Below are 15,583 nucleotides of genomic sequence, written 5' to 3'. Positions count from 1 at the left end.
CCCGCTCCTTTCACTTTAGATTGAAATAACTGATTCATTAGTAAACCAAGATGCTTAGAAAGAGGCATGATGGATCTGCATAGCAGGTCACTACAGCAGCCATGAACCCCCTTCTCACTATACAGTCCCTTTCTCTTGGCTAAGCAGGGACTACATTTCCCATCAGCCTCCTTTGCATCGCACTCCCTGCCCCTGGCCAGGTAAGGGGGAAAGTCCTGAGTGGAGATGGCTGGGCTCTGGTGTGGGAGCGAGAGGTGCAGACCAGCAGGGAGCTGGAGAGAAGCCCCAGGAATGGGGGAACTGTGCACAGAGCTGCTGTGACTGCTGGATGCTCCAGCTGGGGGAGGTCTTTGTGGGACTTCTGGGGGAGCAGGTGCAGTTGGGCACAGAAACAGTGGAGGGAGCCTCAATGAGAGACACTAACGGAACTTGGCTTCGGAACCCTCAAAGGCTTATTTGCTGGGACAGAGAGTGGCCTGGAGCAGGCACCACAGCAGTCACCCTGCAGAGCCCTGGCTCTTGACTGGACTGCTCCAGGGACCCAAACAGAAACCTGTTGCTCAGTTAGCCTCTGTCCGTAGGCTTTGTGAGGCCTTCTTCCCCTTTCCTGCCAGCCCCAATACAAACCTCTCCCTGAGCCATGGGTCTGAGTGGTCACTGGGACCCAACAGGGCTAGCAGGGCAGGGTCTAGCTGCTGCAGGACCTCCAGTTCTTGCCTCTGAGACATGGTACGCTGGGCACGCTACTGGCACCCCAGTGCTTGGGGTACCGAGTAACCCCAGTAACGACATACAAAACTCTGGGCAGTGCTAGATATTTCTTCTGTTTAAATGTCTCCCAGTGCTTTACTTCTTCTTAGCCTGAATGTGGTTGGCTTGCCGGAGCTCCAGATTTCACTTCCAGGCCTCAGGAATAGGGCAGTTTTAGTTCACAGGGCATGTTGTAGGAAAGGTGAGTTGAGGAACTGTCACCCCATCAGACTACAGTTGTGAGGCTGGGTTGGAATAAGAACCAGCCCACAGCAGGCCACAGGGCCAGGAGGGGCTAGTGTCATAAACAGATAGTTAAGGGTTAATGTCTCTCTTACCTGTAAAGGGTTAACAAACAGGGACCCAAACACCTGACCAGAGGACCAATCAGGAAACAAGATACTTTCAAATCTAGGTGGAGGGAAGCCTTTGTTTGTGGGTTTTGAGTTTGTGCGTTGTTCTCTCTGGGTCCTGGACGGGACTAGAGGTGCAACCAGGTTTCTGCCAATCTCCCTGCTACAGTCTCTTATCTATTCAGAATAGTTAGTAAGAAAAAAGGCAGTTATAGTCTTTTAACTTGTTTTTCTTATTTGCAGATGTGTACTTGCTGGAAGTAGCTTAAATTGTGTTTCTGCTGGAGAAAGCTTGTTTCTATTGTCTATAAGCTATAAAAAACCCTGTATATTTACCATCTTGATTAAAGAGACAATTTTTATGTTTTTCCTTCTTTATTAAAGTTTTCCTCTTTTTTAGAATCTAAGTGATTTTTTTGGTTATCTTTTGTAAGACTCCAGGGAAGGGAGTCTGCACTCACCAGGGAATTGGTGGGAGAAAGAAAAGGGAGGAGGGAAGAAAAACCTGCTCTCTGCGTTTATCTCTGTATCTCTCTCCGGGGAAGAAGAGAGGGGGAAGGGAAATGGTTCATTCCCCTTTGTTGTGAGACTCAAGGAATCTGGGTCTTGGGGGTCCCCAGGGAAGGGTTTGGGGGGACCAGAGGGTATCAGGCCCTGGAATTCCTGATTGGTGGCAGCGCTACAGAATCTAAGCTGGTAATTAAGCTTAGAGGACTTTATGCTAGTACCCATATCCTGGACGCTAAGGTACAGATTTGGGAATTATACTATGACAGCTAGTGGTCCTGCAGTGGAAAGAGTGTGGGGGCTCGATCCCCATGTAAATTTGGGTAGATGGAGGCCAGAGGTGAGGGTGGGGCCCAGAAAGGCTGCAGTGTTGGCCTGGGATTGGGCTCGGGAGCAGGGAGTGGGAGCCAGAGGGGCTGGAAGAAAACCCCTGGGATGTGCTTCATCTCAGTACCTCCCCTGCTTATCTCTCTGTTCCCCCCACCATTCTCAGGGAGCTTCCACCCCTCCTGGAAGGGAGGCAAGAAATTGTGACTCTGAGAGACAGAACTGGGTCCAGGCTTCCAGCCTGCTCCATCCAGGCAGCGACTTGGAGCCTCAGCACTGCTCAGCTGTGCTGGCTGATATGTTGAGGGGGTGGAGACAGAGCCAAGACTCACTCAGTCCCCATCCACCAGAGTGGGAGCAATAGCCTTGCTTAGGCACTTCAGTGGGATTCCCCAGCTGCTTAAAGCTGACCACATGCTGAAATACCTTGCCTCTACCTCTGACAATGCCTCAGCTTCCCTCCCTGCAAGAGTGAGCAGGGATTTCCTGCTCAAGCTCTAACGTGAAGGAAGTCAAGGCTGGATTGTGCATTGCTAGCCTCAAGGGGGTGACTTCATAGAATCATAAGGTTGGAAGGGATCTCAGAAGGTCATCTAGTCCAACCCCCTGCTCAAAGCAGGACCAATCCCCAGACACATTTTTACCCTAGGTCCCTAAATGGCCCCTCCTCAGGGATTGAGCTCACAACCCTGGATTTAGCAGGCCAATGCTCAAGCCACTGAGCTATCCCTGTGTAAATGCTTACAAGAGCTGGGTGAGAAATTAATTTTCACCCATGAAAAATGTCAATCAAAATGACTTTTTTTACTGACATTTTTCTTAGAAATTTTTTGATTTTTTTTTATCAGAATCCCCAAACTGGGGGGAGCAATCACATTTTCATCATCAAAAAATGAAACTTTATTGTTTACAAAACCCCCAAATGTTCAGGAAATGCCATGTTCTCAAAATGCCATTTTCAATTGAAAAAAGTTACAGCAGGAAATGTTTGACCAGCCCTAATGCTTAATAATGTGGGTCCAGTTTGTACAGTCTCACTTTGTACTTTCTCTACCGTCTCCTTATCCTATAGTGCTCCCTGTTGTCCTACCCAACACACCAACTCTCCCCTGGCCTCCTGCTGCTGATGTTCTTAGAATTGATTTCTCTCTAGTGCTGGTTGTTTGTTCTCCATACTTCTGGTTCTGTCTGCTGGCCTCTGAACTTCCAGGTGGACTATGGCCACCTTATTTTCTTTGTATATCTTTTCTGCTGCAATCATTCTGGTCTTCCCTGGCATTGTGTCTGACCAAGTCAGCAGATTCATCTCCATGCGCACCTCTTAATCATTCGCTCTGCATTCAAGCCTCAGCAATGGTTGCACGTCACTTTTCTCAGAGCTCCTGCAACAGAAAGCACAATGGAAATGTACCAAGCAAATATTCAGACATTCATTACTCACCAACACTCACACGCTGGGTTTCCACTCAGGGTAAACTCCTTTTTCAAATGAATTTCCTCTGCTTTTGTCTCACTGGGCCTGGCTTCTCGGCTCCAAGCTGAAGTACTGACTTAACGGGATTTGTCTTGACATAGCCAGGGATGTTTCCAGCCAATTAAAAATATGATAATAGGAAGGGGTAAAAGAACCATGGTGATTCCTTTGCTGGAGGGGTTTGTTGTCACTCGTTGCTTTGCACTGTGCGGAAAGGATTAAAAATGCATATGAGAGGTCTGTGTCAGATTTACCATGCCATGCTCCTGGGGGCAGGGAGACAAATAATTCATTACTGGTGAGGACGGAAGGATTACTTCAGTTATTTGCTTATTGACTTTTACTATCTTTCTTACATGCACGAACAGACCAGCGCATGCAGCTATTTAGAACTACCTCCTGCTATGGCTGAATGAAATCTGGGGTAGGTCAAAAAGACAGTTTCCCAAACAACTTGGGGGCAGTGAGAAAGGATGGGCACTAGCCTAGGTCTTGGGAGATCCATGTTTCTTGCCGCTCCATCCACTCCCTGTGCAATGTGGGGCAGATCACTGAGTCAGTTTCCTATCTGTGCAATGAGGAGAAGAACTCTGCCCTGCTGGGGTTGGGCAGATGCATTAAAGATTGTGAGGTACCCAGATACTGTGGTGATGGGAGATCAGACCAGTACCACAAATAGATAAAGAGCAAAAAGTTTGCTTTCCTTGCAGGCGTGATGCAAATGGTCTTTTCTGCCACATACCAGCTGTGTTACTCCCTGGATCATAACCAGGTGTGGTCATGCCAGTCATTTCAGAGCTGTGCCTGGGGGTCCTGTGTATGTCAATAGATACAGAGAGAGAGCAGAGCAGTGGGAGAGCTAGCATGCTCCAGCCTCATGCCAGCCAATAACATTACAGAAATCAAAGGCAACAAAGCGAAAGGTTGAAAATAGCTTGGATATCTGCCCCCCTTCCCCACTCCTAGAGCTCTGGACTGGTGCTGGGAGTAGCCCCCAGACATGGCAGACTTGTCACATTGGACAAGACTTTCTTGGGAACAGAACGACGACTCTCCCGTCCATCCTATCTTCCCTCCCTTCTTGTCATCCTCTCTGTCATATCACTGTACCTCCTGCCCTCCCTTTCCATTTCCTTCTTTCTATTCCTCACCTCACTGATTTGTCCGCCTCTTCCTCTTCCTTAGACCGTGAGCTTTTTGAGACAAAGAAGGCCTCTTACTATATGTGTATCCAGCACCTAGAACAACATGGCTGTGGTTTCTCCTTTAGGGAGCCGTGAAGGCGGTAAAGGGTTACACTAGTGAGCCAGGGAGATGCAATCTTAACTCATTTTGAATGGTGGTGTTTTTAAAAGGCAGCCTGAACTTGTAATATCAGCACTTACTGAATTAATTTGCTGTGTAGCACAAGGAATGCTCAAAGTTCTTTCTGTGAATTCTAGTTTTGAGAAAAATCAAGAAAGTAATTATTTGGCTTGGTCATTAATTACTCACTACTGGACATTTTGGATGAAAAGCCTGAGGCAGCTATTAAGAGCAGCTCTAATGCTATTGATCTATTTGTGTTTATCGTGAAATTTCTCTGCTTTTATGACATTTTATTGAACTGGCCGGGCCAGGTGTGTGGCCCAGGGACTGCGATACATCCTCTCTCTCCTTCAGAGCCAGGCTCTCCGCATTGCCCAGTGCTCTGCCCACAGCCAGCGTGCTTAAAAGAGGAAATCTTCCTCTAGCTCCAAATTTGCCCATTCTCCCATGGAATCCAAGCACCGAACCTTTTGTGAAGGTTCATAAAAGTCTGGTTAAAGTCCCTATATCTTCCTCCCAGCTTGGCCTTTTGACTCCTATGCTCTCCTATCATCCAGTGTTCCTTCTTTCTGTCAAGAACAACTCTTGGAGGAGTGAGGGAGGCGGCGAGACGGCTCCCACTTCACCAGTCTAACCAGGAATTGCTTTCTAGTGGCAATAGCCCATTACCCCAGTCAGACCCACTCGGGTCATAATCTAATCCATTTCTATGGCCCTATCAGCACAGGAACCTTTGCAGGTGCCCACAGCTCTGGAATTGTCACATTAACAGGAGCTATGGAATATACAGGGACTACTATTCCAATGGCTCCCTCAGAATACCTCAATACCTCATTGCACTCTCAGAGTCCTGTGCACATTTCAAATATAAATAAGGCTGGAGGAAAGTAGCAGGTTAGCTGGACCCTCCCCAAAAAGATAACACAACAACTTCATCAAACGAAGTGGGTATTCACCCACAAAAGCTTATGCTCCAATACGTCTGTTAGTCTATAATGTGCCACAGGACTCTTTGTCGCTTTTTACAGATCCAGACTAACATGGCTACCCCTCTGATACTTGACAGCAGATAGAGTGAACTGAGGCCTGTTTGGGGGAGGGGGATTCGTGTGGGATGGCAGATCCTGATAATTTACATTATTATCTATATAAGGGTAGTGCTTTGAGGTCCCAGCTGAGAGCAGGGCCCCATTGTTTTAGGGATGAAGATACATCTTGTAAGAGACAGATCCTGCCCTGAAGAACTTATAGTCTCAATAGTCAGGGCATCCAGAGGGAGGGAGGGGAAACTGAAGTACAAAAAGGTGACATGACTTGCCCAAGGTCACACAGCAGGTCAGAGTCAGAGGAGGGAATAGTACCCATGTCTCCTGGCAACTAGTTCAGTAACTTTCTAGGATACTTTGCCTCTCTGATCATTTTCGAGTAAGCATTCATACTTTTGTCAAATATCTGAATGGAAATGACTCTCTAGATATTCTGAGTTTCACCCGCTGTTACCTGCAACTTACCCACAACTGCCTTTTCTATTACATCACTCTCTTCTGTTAGTTCACACCAATTCCAACCAGTGCCTACAGACAGCGATTGATCTTTGGAGTTAGACACTGTGCACTGGGAATGAGATTAGCTGCCAAGTAGCCAGCAGGCACAAGAAAACCAGTAAAAGCAGCTCTGCCTGGTAGTATATGCTGTGCTATGTGTCATTGCTCTACATAGGCCATGAGAATCCCTCTCTGACTTCCTTGTGATTCTGGATGCAGTAGTGCTGGTTGTGGCCCCATCATCATAAGAGAGCATGGTGTGCCGGCAACAGCAGCAGAGTGCTAAACCAGAAGACTTGGGCATAATCCTGCTGACATCATCAATGACACAAGAAAGGAATAAACCAAAGGTAGCCATGTTGGCTTTCAGTCCTCTGGAAAAGCCAGCAGAACCCTGTGCTTAGCTTGGAAAACCGCTGCCACAGATTAAAAAGAAATGGAAAATAACAAACACCATGTCCCCCATGACATTAGCCTAGCTTCAGTCAGGATTCGTCTTTGCCAGTTCCCCTCATTCTGCTGCCTCTGCAAGCAGTGCTCATGCCAGCAAGTGAGCTCAGAGGTGACTGGTCGCCAGTAGTTCAGGGGGTCAAATGACACCATCTTCCTCCTGAACTCTGACAACCCAGGAAAAAGAAAACACATTTAATGGGGTATAACGGACACAGCTGTTTGATAAACCTCCTCCCCTGCCCCCCCCTTTTCTGTCCTCTGCCCACTCCCATCATAGCTGGCAAGCAAAATGCTAGCACTCACTTCTCAGCCACGATGCTGAACGGGAAAGGTGGTCTTTAGATCATGATAATTCAATTACAGCTGAGGTTCAAATCAAACCTGCAAAGACAGGTTTGGTCTCACCTTCCCTGCTCCCTGCTTAGCCACGCACCTTAGGTTTTATGCAGAGCAGCTGTACTAAAGAGACAAAGAGTGGAAGTGATTTGTACAGACTATCTATTCAGCATCTGGCCTAATCCTGTCCTTCCTTCATCGGGTTTAATCAGAAACCAGTGAAGATGTTGAATTTACTCTGCTCACCAGGATGCAGCATTTACATGGTTGGGCATGGAGTTGTGGCACAAAAAAGTGGTCTGGAAGGGAGGAATGGATTGGAAGAGAGAGTCAGAGTGCCAAAATCTCCACTGCAGAAATAATGGGAGGTCCTCGCTGAAGTAAGATGAGTGGAACTTGGTCAGGTTTCAGGAGGGGCCTACACTGGTGAGGGACAGAGCTGACTGTAAAAGGCCAACTGTTTTCTTTCCTTCTTTCTTTCTTTTTGGTGGGAAATTTTGGAAAATATTCTTTCTTTTTTTTTTCCAAAATTTCTCATGAAAATTGTTACATTTTTCAATGAAAAACAGAAATCAGAGCCCAATTCTTCTGTTGTTGTTTCTCCCAGATTTATGGTTTTTGGAAGAAATTGTGTTTTGCTCTAAGAAACAGAAAAGTTTGATTAAAACAAACAATCCTGTGACAGTCTTCTCCCTCTGAGCTGTTTCTTTATGCTGTTGCCCTGCCTTCTTGCTCTCACAAGGTATGTCTATGCTGCAATAAAAACCCCACGGCACAGAGACTCAAAGCCTGAGTCAGTTGACTTGGGCGCGCGGGGCTCAGGTTGCAGGGCTATAAATAGCAGTGTAGATGTTCAGGCTTGGACTGGTGCCCGGGATCTGTGACCCTCTCCAGTTGTGGGGTCTCAGAGCCCAGGCTCCTGCCTGAGCCCAAGTGTCTACGCTGCATTTTTTAGCCCCAGAGCCTGAACCAAGTTACGTGGGCCAGCCATGGTCATGCTGCGGGTGTTTTATCACAGTGTAAACATACCTTTAGGGTCTGTTGGTCCAGGAGGGATTTGGGATTGCTGTTGCTGCCCCAGCATCCACACTGCTTGACAAACACTTGAAAGGGCCAGCTCTTCAGCTAGCGTCAATCATCCGGCAGTGGTCCCAGACCGGTTTGCACCAGCAAAAGATCTAGCCCTTTGTGTTGACTTCCAAGCCACAACTCTCGCTAAAAGACACTCACTAGTTGTTGGGCCACACGCAGGAATCACTATGATGAAGTTCTATGGCTTGTGTTTATGCAGGTCAGACTAGATGATCAGAATGGCTCCTTCTTGTCTTGGAATCTATGAATTCATTCACGGCAATCTAAACCTGCCTTGTATTTAACTGCAGCCTGCCAACGGCTAGTTATGTTCTATTAAAAAATCAACAAATGAGCAACAAGACCAATAGCTCAAGCGGGCTCGCCTTTCCCATTAGATATGCACATCGAAGCACAGGAAACACGCCAAAGGGCAGCATTAAGAGTGCGAGAACCAAATCAAAACGGCAGATTTGCCCCACTCAGAACACTAGATTCCGTGCTCATCTCCCACTGCACCCTGGGGCCTGAATAGTGAATCTGGCTGAGCTCCACTTAGTGCAGAACTCAAGAGGTGTTGACCAGGCATTTATACCACATTTGTTTGTTCCTCTGGGTTGGCCCCAGTGCTGCTTGGCACATGTCAGGAGATTCTCTAAGACTGTGCCCGGGTACTACAGCTCTGGGGGCTGGTCCCATAACTAGGCACTGTCATGGCACAGCTGAACTCCTTCCATGTCCTCTTTTGCCAGGCACAACTACCTGGGGGTCACATGCAGCCAGCCACCTCAGAGATTTCCCTATAACAGGCAAGCTGTGGTGGCTTTCTGGCCCCTTTGCACCACAAGGGCAGGGGAAGTTGCCTGTTAGGAGCTGCTCACCTGAACCCTGGCTTTCTGGGTTGGAGGGTAAGACACCACCCAAGGAAGCTGTCCAGCTAACCCCCCCAGAAACATGTGGAATGTGTGGACTGACGTAGGCACCCACGCCTGGCAATGCTTTTCAGTGCAGATACCTGATGGCCAGGACAAGAGCCAGCAGGCCAGAGTGAGAGGAGACGTGCACTGGCATCCCTCTGCCATCATCCTGCCTGGAGCTGTATGCCAGCACAGCCTGCGCAGATCTTGAATCAGGGCAAAACCAGCTTGGGACTGAACCAGCAAGGCTGCAATCTACAAACTAAAACAACCGGAGTCATGCATTGCAGAATGACAGCAATGTAGTGACGTGACCAGAAAGGAAAATGATGTAATGGGTTTGCCTCATTCCTTTGGACGTCCCAATATCTGCTGTATGCATCTGTTCTGGGGGCTGGGCAAGGGAGTGTGGGATACAGGGGTGGTGGAACTGATGGGGGTTTAGAGGGGGAAGCTAGTGTGCCCACAATGGAAATATTGTGAGGTCTGGCACTGGGGAGAGGGGTGCTTGGAGGTGGTGGCTGGAACTGGGTTGAGTGGGAAAGGGGTGACCAGGTGGAGCGGGGACACCATACCACCACAGCTGCCCTGCTGTGCATCTTCAAGGCTAAATTGAGTACCTTCTCTGCCACCCTCCCCCACCCCCACCCGCGCTGCCTGTGGTACCTGGCACCCTGGGATCCTTGGGGCATGCTGCTTGCCCCAAACCTCAGCCCTCTCATTCAGGGCAATCTTCCTCTGGTGGTGTAGGGGCTTCAATGCCCCGATAGAGCAGCAGCTGGGGCAAAAGCTGCATTTAGTTGCCCTGCACGACGGAGGTTGGCTCAGGCCCAGTTTCAAAGCTCAACCCAAACTCAAGTAGATCACAGCCTACCTGAACCTCCTTGTGAATCTGAGAGGTTTGTTTTCAGATCTGACCCAATCTGAACCCCACACTACTCTGACAACGCTGTGTCAGGGCTGCTGCCACAGTTTGTCCTGGAGACTTGGCCTGGTGGGAGCTTCTTATTCCTCATGCCCCATGCTGGCAATCCATCTCTGGCTGCTCCCTGGCCATGGGGTCAGTGTAGCATTGGCTGCATTCCCCACTCCTGCTGCCCTGCCCCTTGCTGTGCTGTGTTGACCATTGACCCCTGACCTGATCTTGAAGGCATATGTTTTGAGGTAAATATAATCTATTTGCTAAGTGTGTGTATAGAAATAATGGTGGATGCTACTGAAGCTGGAACAGCAAATAGAAGAACCAAATATACATATTAAAATAGGCGTGACTATATGTCTTAAGCATTAAGTGTTAAAGGGCATTGATTGAGGCCCAGTAAAAGTTGGCAGTTGGCATAAGCCAGCGTGAGTATTATGTGTTTGACCTAAGTTTATAAAATTCAGCAATATGTATCTTGTGATAGTTTAGCAATGTGCTAAGTGACAAATAGGTAATCCACACATGAACCTATGGTAGCATCTTAGAGTATTTTTGCAATATGGTAGCTATAGAGATAACCACATTAATGTGCCTGATATATTGATGCAAAGGACTTGTGTCAGTGATGGGAAGTTTAACTATGGGTAGCTGGAATACCACACATCATCATGGTGATCCCTCAGGATCAGGGAATGTTTCATCTGCAGGTTTTATTTTTTTTTGGAACCTTTGGTGACTGAGGAGTCCAATCCTTGAGTCACAGGCTCACTGGCAGACATTGCAGGTGTTGGAAAGCAGGATTGAGCCACGATTTCTGCATAACAGTCATCTCCCTCTTTCTTTTCTGCCATTTTTCTGCAGCTAGGGCAAGACAATTTTCCTCCAAAGCAATTATTCCTTCTCTGACAAGTCTTCGCCAGTTAGCCCTGTCCGGGGCTACTGTCTCCCATTGTGTGGCATCGATGCCACATCTCTTGATGTTTATCTTGAGGATGTTTTTGAAGTGTTTCTTTTGGCCTCCCCATTTGCTTTCTCCTTTGGTGAGCTGGATATACAGCAATTGTTTTGGTAAGTGTGCATCAGGCATGGCACACAGTGCCTGCTCCACTTCAGCTGGGGCTGAATAATCAGAGCCTCAACATTGAAGATGTTGGCCTCCGTGAGGACACTGACATTAGTGTGCTGATCCTCGCACTTTATGTTGAGGATCTTCCAGAGAAAGTGCTGGTGCTGGTGTTCCAGGTTTTCAGGTGTTGTCTGTAGGTCACCCAAGTCTCACAGCTTTAGATGAAAGCTGGGATTACCACCATTTTGCAAACTAAAAGTCTAGTGTGTGTTCTGATGTTGTGGTTGTTGAACACCCGACGAGGCAGTCTGCCAAAGGCAAGGCTGGCACAGTGGATTCTGTGCTGAATCCCAACATCTATGTCTGCCCTCTATGAGAGATGGCTGCCTACGTAGGCTCCACAACCATACTTGGGCAGGGGCTGAAACCTTCTTAGATATGGTCCTGGATGTGAATGGGTGGAACAGGAAAAGGTGTGTAAAAGATGTGTTTACCCAACCTGGTGTTGTGACACTGGGGGATGACAGGGTGTATGCTGGTGGCCCTAGTCAGTTGGCCACACCCAGGTTAGTTTTCTGTCCCTCTCTTCAGGGCTCTGCTTATTGTCTTTACAAATAAGAAAGAGAAGTATGCAAAAAGTAACCCAAACAGCAGGGTGATAGGGGGTTGAGACAGGGTCCTCTGGGCTGTGGTAGTTAGCAGTGGGGCCTTCTCTGTCCCTGCAGCAGGGGCTCCATGGGGTCTTCCTGTCTGCAGCTCAAGTTACCTGTCCTGCTCAGGTTACCTGTCCTGCTCAGGTTACCAGAGCCCCCATTCCTGGTTTTCTCCCTTTGTATTGTCCAGTGGAGAAAGTAGGCCAGTCTCATGCAGTGCTGATCAACTGTGACAGCTGTTTCCCAGCTCCTGCCTGCTGGGCTTCTCTCTGGGGCAGGGTTGGCTGCTGTCTGTCTGCCTCCACCTCCAATCCAGTTATTAAATGGGGAAATTGGCCTGTCACACATGCATAGGAAGCCTGGCCCAGTGCCTTCCTCTCAGGGTGATCTCCACCTACTTTTCTTTCTATCTTCGTTTCTAAGGTCTCCACTAGGTTATAAGTGTGCACAATTCATAGATTTGTAGATTGATCATCTACTATGACTTCCTGTACAACACAGGCCAGAGAACTGTCCCAAAATAATTCCCAGAGCAGATCTTTTAGAAAAACATCCAACCTTGATTTTAAAGTGGTCAGTGATAGAGAATCCACGTGACTCTTTGTAAGTTGTTCCAATGGCAATTACTCTCACCATTAAGTGAGATTACTGCTATAATGTAAGATTGTAAGTACGAACAATGCAGGAAACCACTTTACTGTACTTATCTTATTGTTATACTTATGTTTATTGATTTTTATATTATTTCAGTTATATTTGTCTGTATTAACTAGTGCTCATAAAGTTTCTGTGTGCTTCACCAATTTTATCTTCTTAATTAGCTCTTAGTCGCCACCTGGCAAAGGATATGTTACCTATGACAAGGGCATGTTGCCCCCCATTAAATAATTTTATAACTGCAATCACTGACCAGACTCCAGCTGTGTGTGCTGTGGAGAAAGAGGTGCCATAAAGATGTAAAGCACTGCCGTGGCAAAGGACCCTGCTTTAACATAACTGCCCCTTTTACACCCCCCTAGGCTGCTGCCAGTGGGCAAGGGGAGGCAAAAGGAGCAGCTGCCCTGGGGCTGGCAATTTAGAAGGGCCTGGGGCTCTGGCTGCCCCGGGCACTTTAAATCGCTGCTGGAGGCCTGGGCGGCATGGTCCAGGCAGCTCAGATGGGCTGGCTGGAGGACGCTGACCCCCACCACTTCTACCCAAGGTCCTGCCCCTTCTAGGGGCTGGAACTGGCCTCTGTACCACTAAGTATTGAATGTTACTTTCACTCCTGTAGACAGAGCTCTTCTTCAAGTCCTGGGAGGGAAGTGGAGTGGCTGAAAGGCTGTCACAGATTTCTCATTTGTTCTCCTCCAGGGGGCTGACAGGGATCTCTAGTAGTCAGTGTGCCTTTCTGAGGGCGACTGTTTCCCAGTGCTCTCCTGGCAGAGGTGTGAAGTCATGTTGCCTCACAGAGGTCTGACTGGTTGGCAAGCCTCAGCCCTTGACCTGCTAGCTGGCACCTCCAGGTTGTTTATGATATCCTGTCAAGGGAGTAGCAAGTCCCCTGAGAACTCTGAGGCAAGAATAGGTTAAGGCCTCAATTCCTGATCCAAACTCTAAAATGATGCCTACCTTTACCATCTTGGAACATCAGAACCTATCCATCTTCTCCATAAATACGCAAGCACAACAGGCAGGCTATCTACATGTGTAGTGCTAATTTTTATACTGCAGTAGCCACACAGAAATGATCTTAAGCTGGTAATTCTGTCACGCATGAGATGGTCTCTAAAATCTAGCTTTTGTGTGATGAAGCACCCTATTCAAATTTAAACCTAACTAACATTTTACCAGTAAATTGTATGTAATTGAAAATCTGCACAACAGCACTTATGAGCTGTCCCACACTAGTAATAAATACACATGTTGTATCAACATAAAACACTCAGCTTTTATATGTCAAACTTTAAATAGCAAGGCACATCCAAAGCACATATGGAGTTAGTCATAAAGCCCAATGGGTTCGGCCACTGTTGTATTACTCCAGTTTCAAGCTGGTGCAACTTTACTGGAACTGAATGAATGGAGTGACACCACTATAAGAAGGGAGAAATGCAATGGGGAATCAAACCCCTAATCTTTGTACCTTTGTTCATGGAAAAATGTGCAGTTTGAGCACAAACAGCATTTGCTTTGAAGTCACCAGTCACATTACTGGGCACCAAATGCAAAAAAGTGTTTTCACAACTCTACAGGCCACTCTTGAAAATGCATTAGCCGTTTGCTGGAGCGCTTTGATCTAGTCCTGTTTGAAACCAGACTAGCTCCATGCACATTAGTGGACTGTTTTTTAATGCACATCGGACAGGTAGATTCACACTTCAGCTTCCTGCAAACTATCAGTTTGAGTAGACAAGCCCTAAAATTGGCATTTATGGTCTGTCTGCTTCCATATCATAGAATTGCTCCCAGACCTAGGTAAAAGGCCAGCTCTCACCTACAAATGTACCATCTTTAGGTACTGCTGAGATACACACACTGTTCACTGGTGCTCCAGCTACTTCGGGGTCATTCCATGAATCCATTTAAATTGGCAGATCAGACCGGGTTGCCAATGGTTTTCCATTGTCAAAATGTTGCATCGGTGAGAGAGTGCAACAATAAACACAGCCTAATTAGGAGAAACACATTCTAACAGAGTAAACAGTTTAATTCTGATCAGGAACAACCCTCCATCCACCCCACTCCCCTCAACCTTCTCCAGACTTTCTCATCTTACACCCCCCAGGGTCCGGGACATGTGCCCTATTGCTCCCCGAAATCCTCCCCTGACCTCCTATAACCCTGGGGACAGAATATCTGTTCCTCATCCACCCCTGCAACATTCCCCCAGCCTCCTCCATCCCCAGGGTTGGGGACCTGCTCTCCATCTGCCCCCTGCAATCTTCCCCAGCATACTCCACCCCTATGGCCAAGGACCTGTTCCCCATCTACCGTCCCCTGGCCACCTCCTTCCCTCTGGATCTGGGGACCTTCTCCCCATCTGCCCCATCAACCCTCCCTCTGAAGCCACTCAGCTCAACCACAGTGGGATCCAGGCACCCCTGCCTAGCCCCTGCACTCCTCATCCCCATTCCATCCTAGCCTGCACCCACCAGTCCACCCCCTGCACCTTTCCAGATGCTATGGATTGCCTTGCCAACAGGGCCCATGTGGGCCAGGTGTGGAGTGGTGGATGTAGCCTGGGTGGCGATCTGGAGCCAGGTGGGTTGCTGCACTTGTGACTGAGGCCTGGGAGCACTCATGATGCTACCAAAAGCAGCCCTGAGTGCTGAATGACTGAGCTGTGGCTGGGATCTTTCCCATGACTGGGCAGGGAGAAGGTGGGGAAGGGATAGGTGGGTGGTGCTTCAGGCTGGGTGGTGCTTCAGGCTCTTCGCAGTGCCTGGTGAGGCAGCTGCCTGGTCTGCCTATAGGCGAAGTGTGACATAATCACAATGGTGCCCGAGCCAGAGTGGCATCTGCTGGTTTGGCTCCCTGGGGCGTGCATCACTTGCACCATTGTAGCCATGTCCCATCACATGAAAACTAACTGCTCAACAACCATATACGGCTTCTGTTTCGCGTCAGGCCCCATGATGGGCATGGGGCAGTTGGAAGGGTGGGCGCGAAGAAGAGAATCAAATTCAGGCTCAGCTATAGAGATTGTCACCATGGTGGAGGCGATCGGGTACCACAGCCAGACAGGCGCATACCCTCCCCCATACCCTGATTATGTTATTGTATTACCCCTGACATTGCTTTCTTCCACTCCTCTGGTAGATTTGGCTAGACAGCTTTATGAGGGAGAAAAGCCACAATGCAAGAGAGACAGATATGGGCAGTCTTCATTCCTCCTCAGCAAAGAATGGGTCTGTGTCCGG

Source organism: Gopherus evgoodei, chromosome 9 (assembly GCF_007399415.2).
Source record: "Gopherus evgoodei ecotype Sinaloan lineage chromosome 9, rGopEvg1_v1.p, whole genome shotgun sequence".
Lineage (NCBI taxonomy): Eukaryota > Metazoa > Chordata > Testudines > Testudinidae > Gopherus > Gopherus evgoodei.
This window is presented reverse-complemented; position numbering follows the sequence as displayed.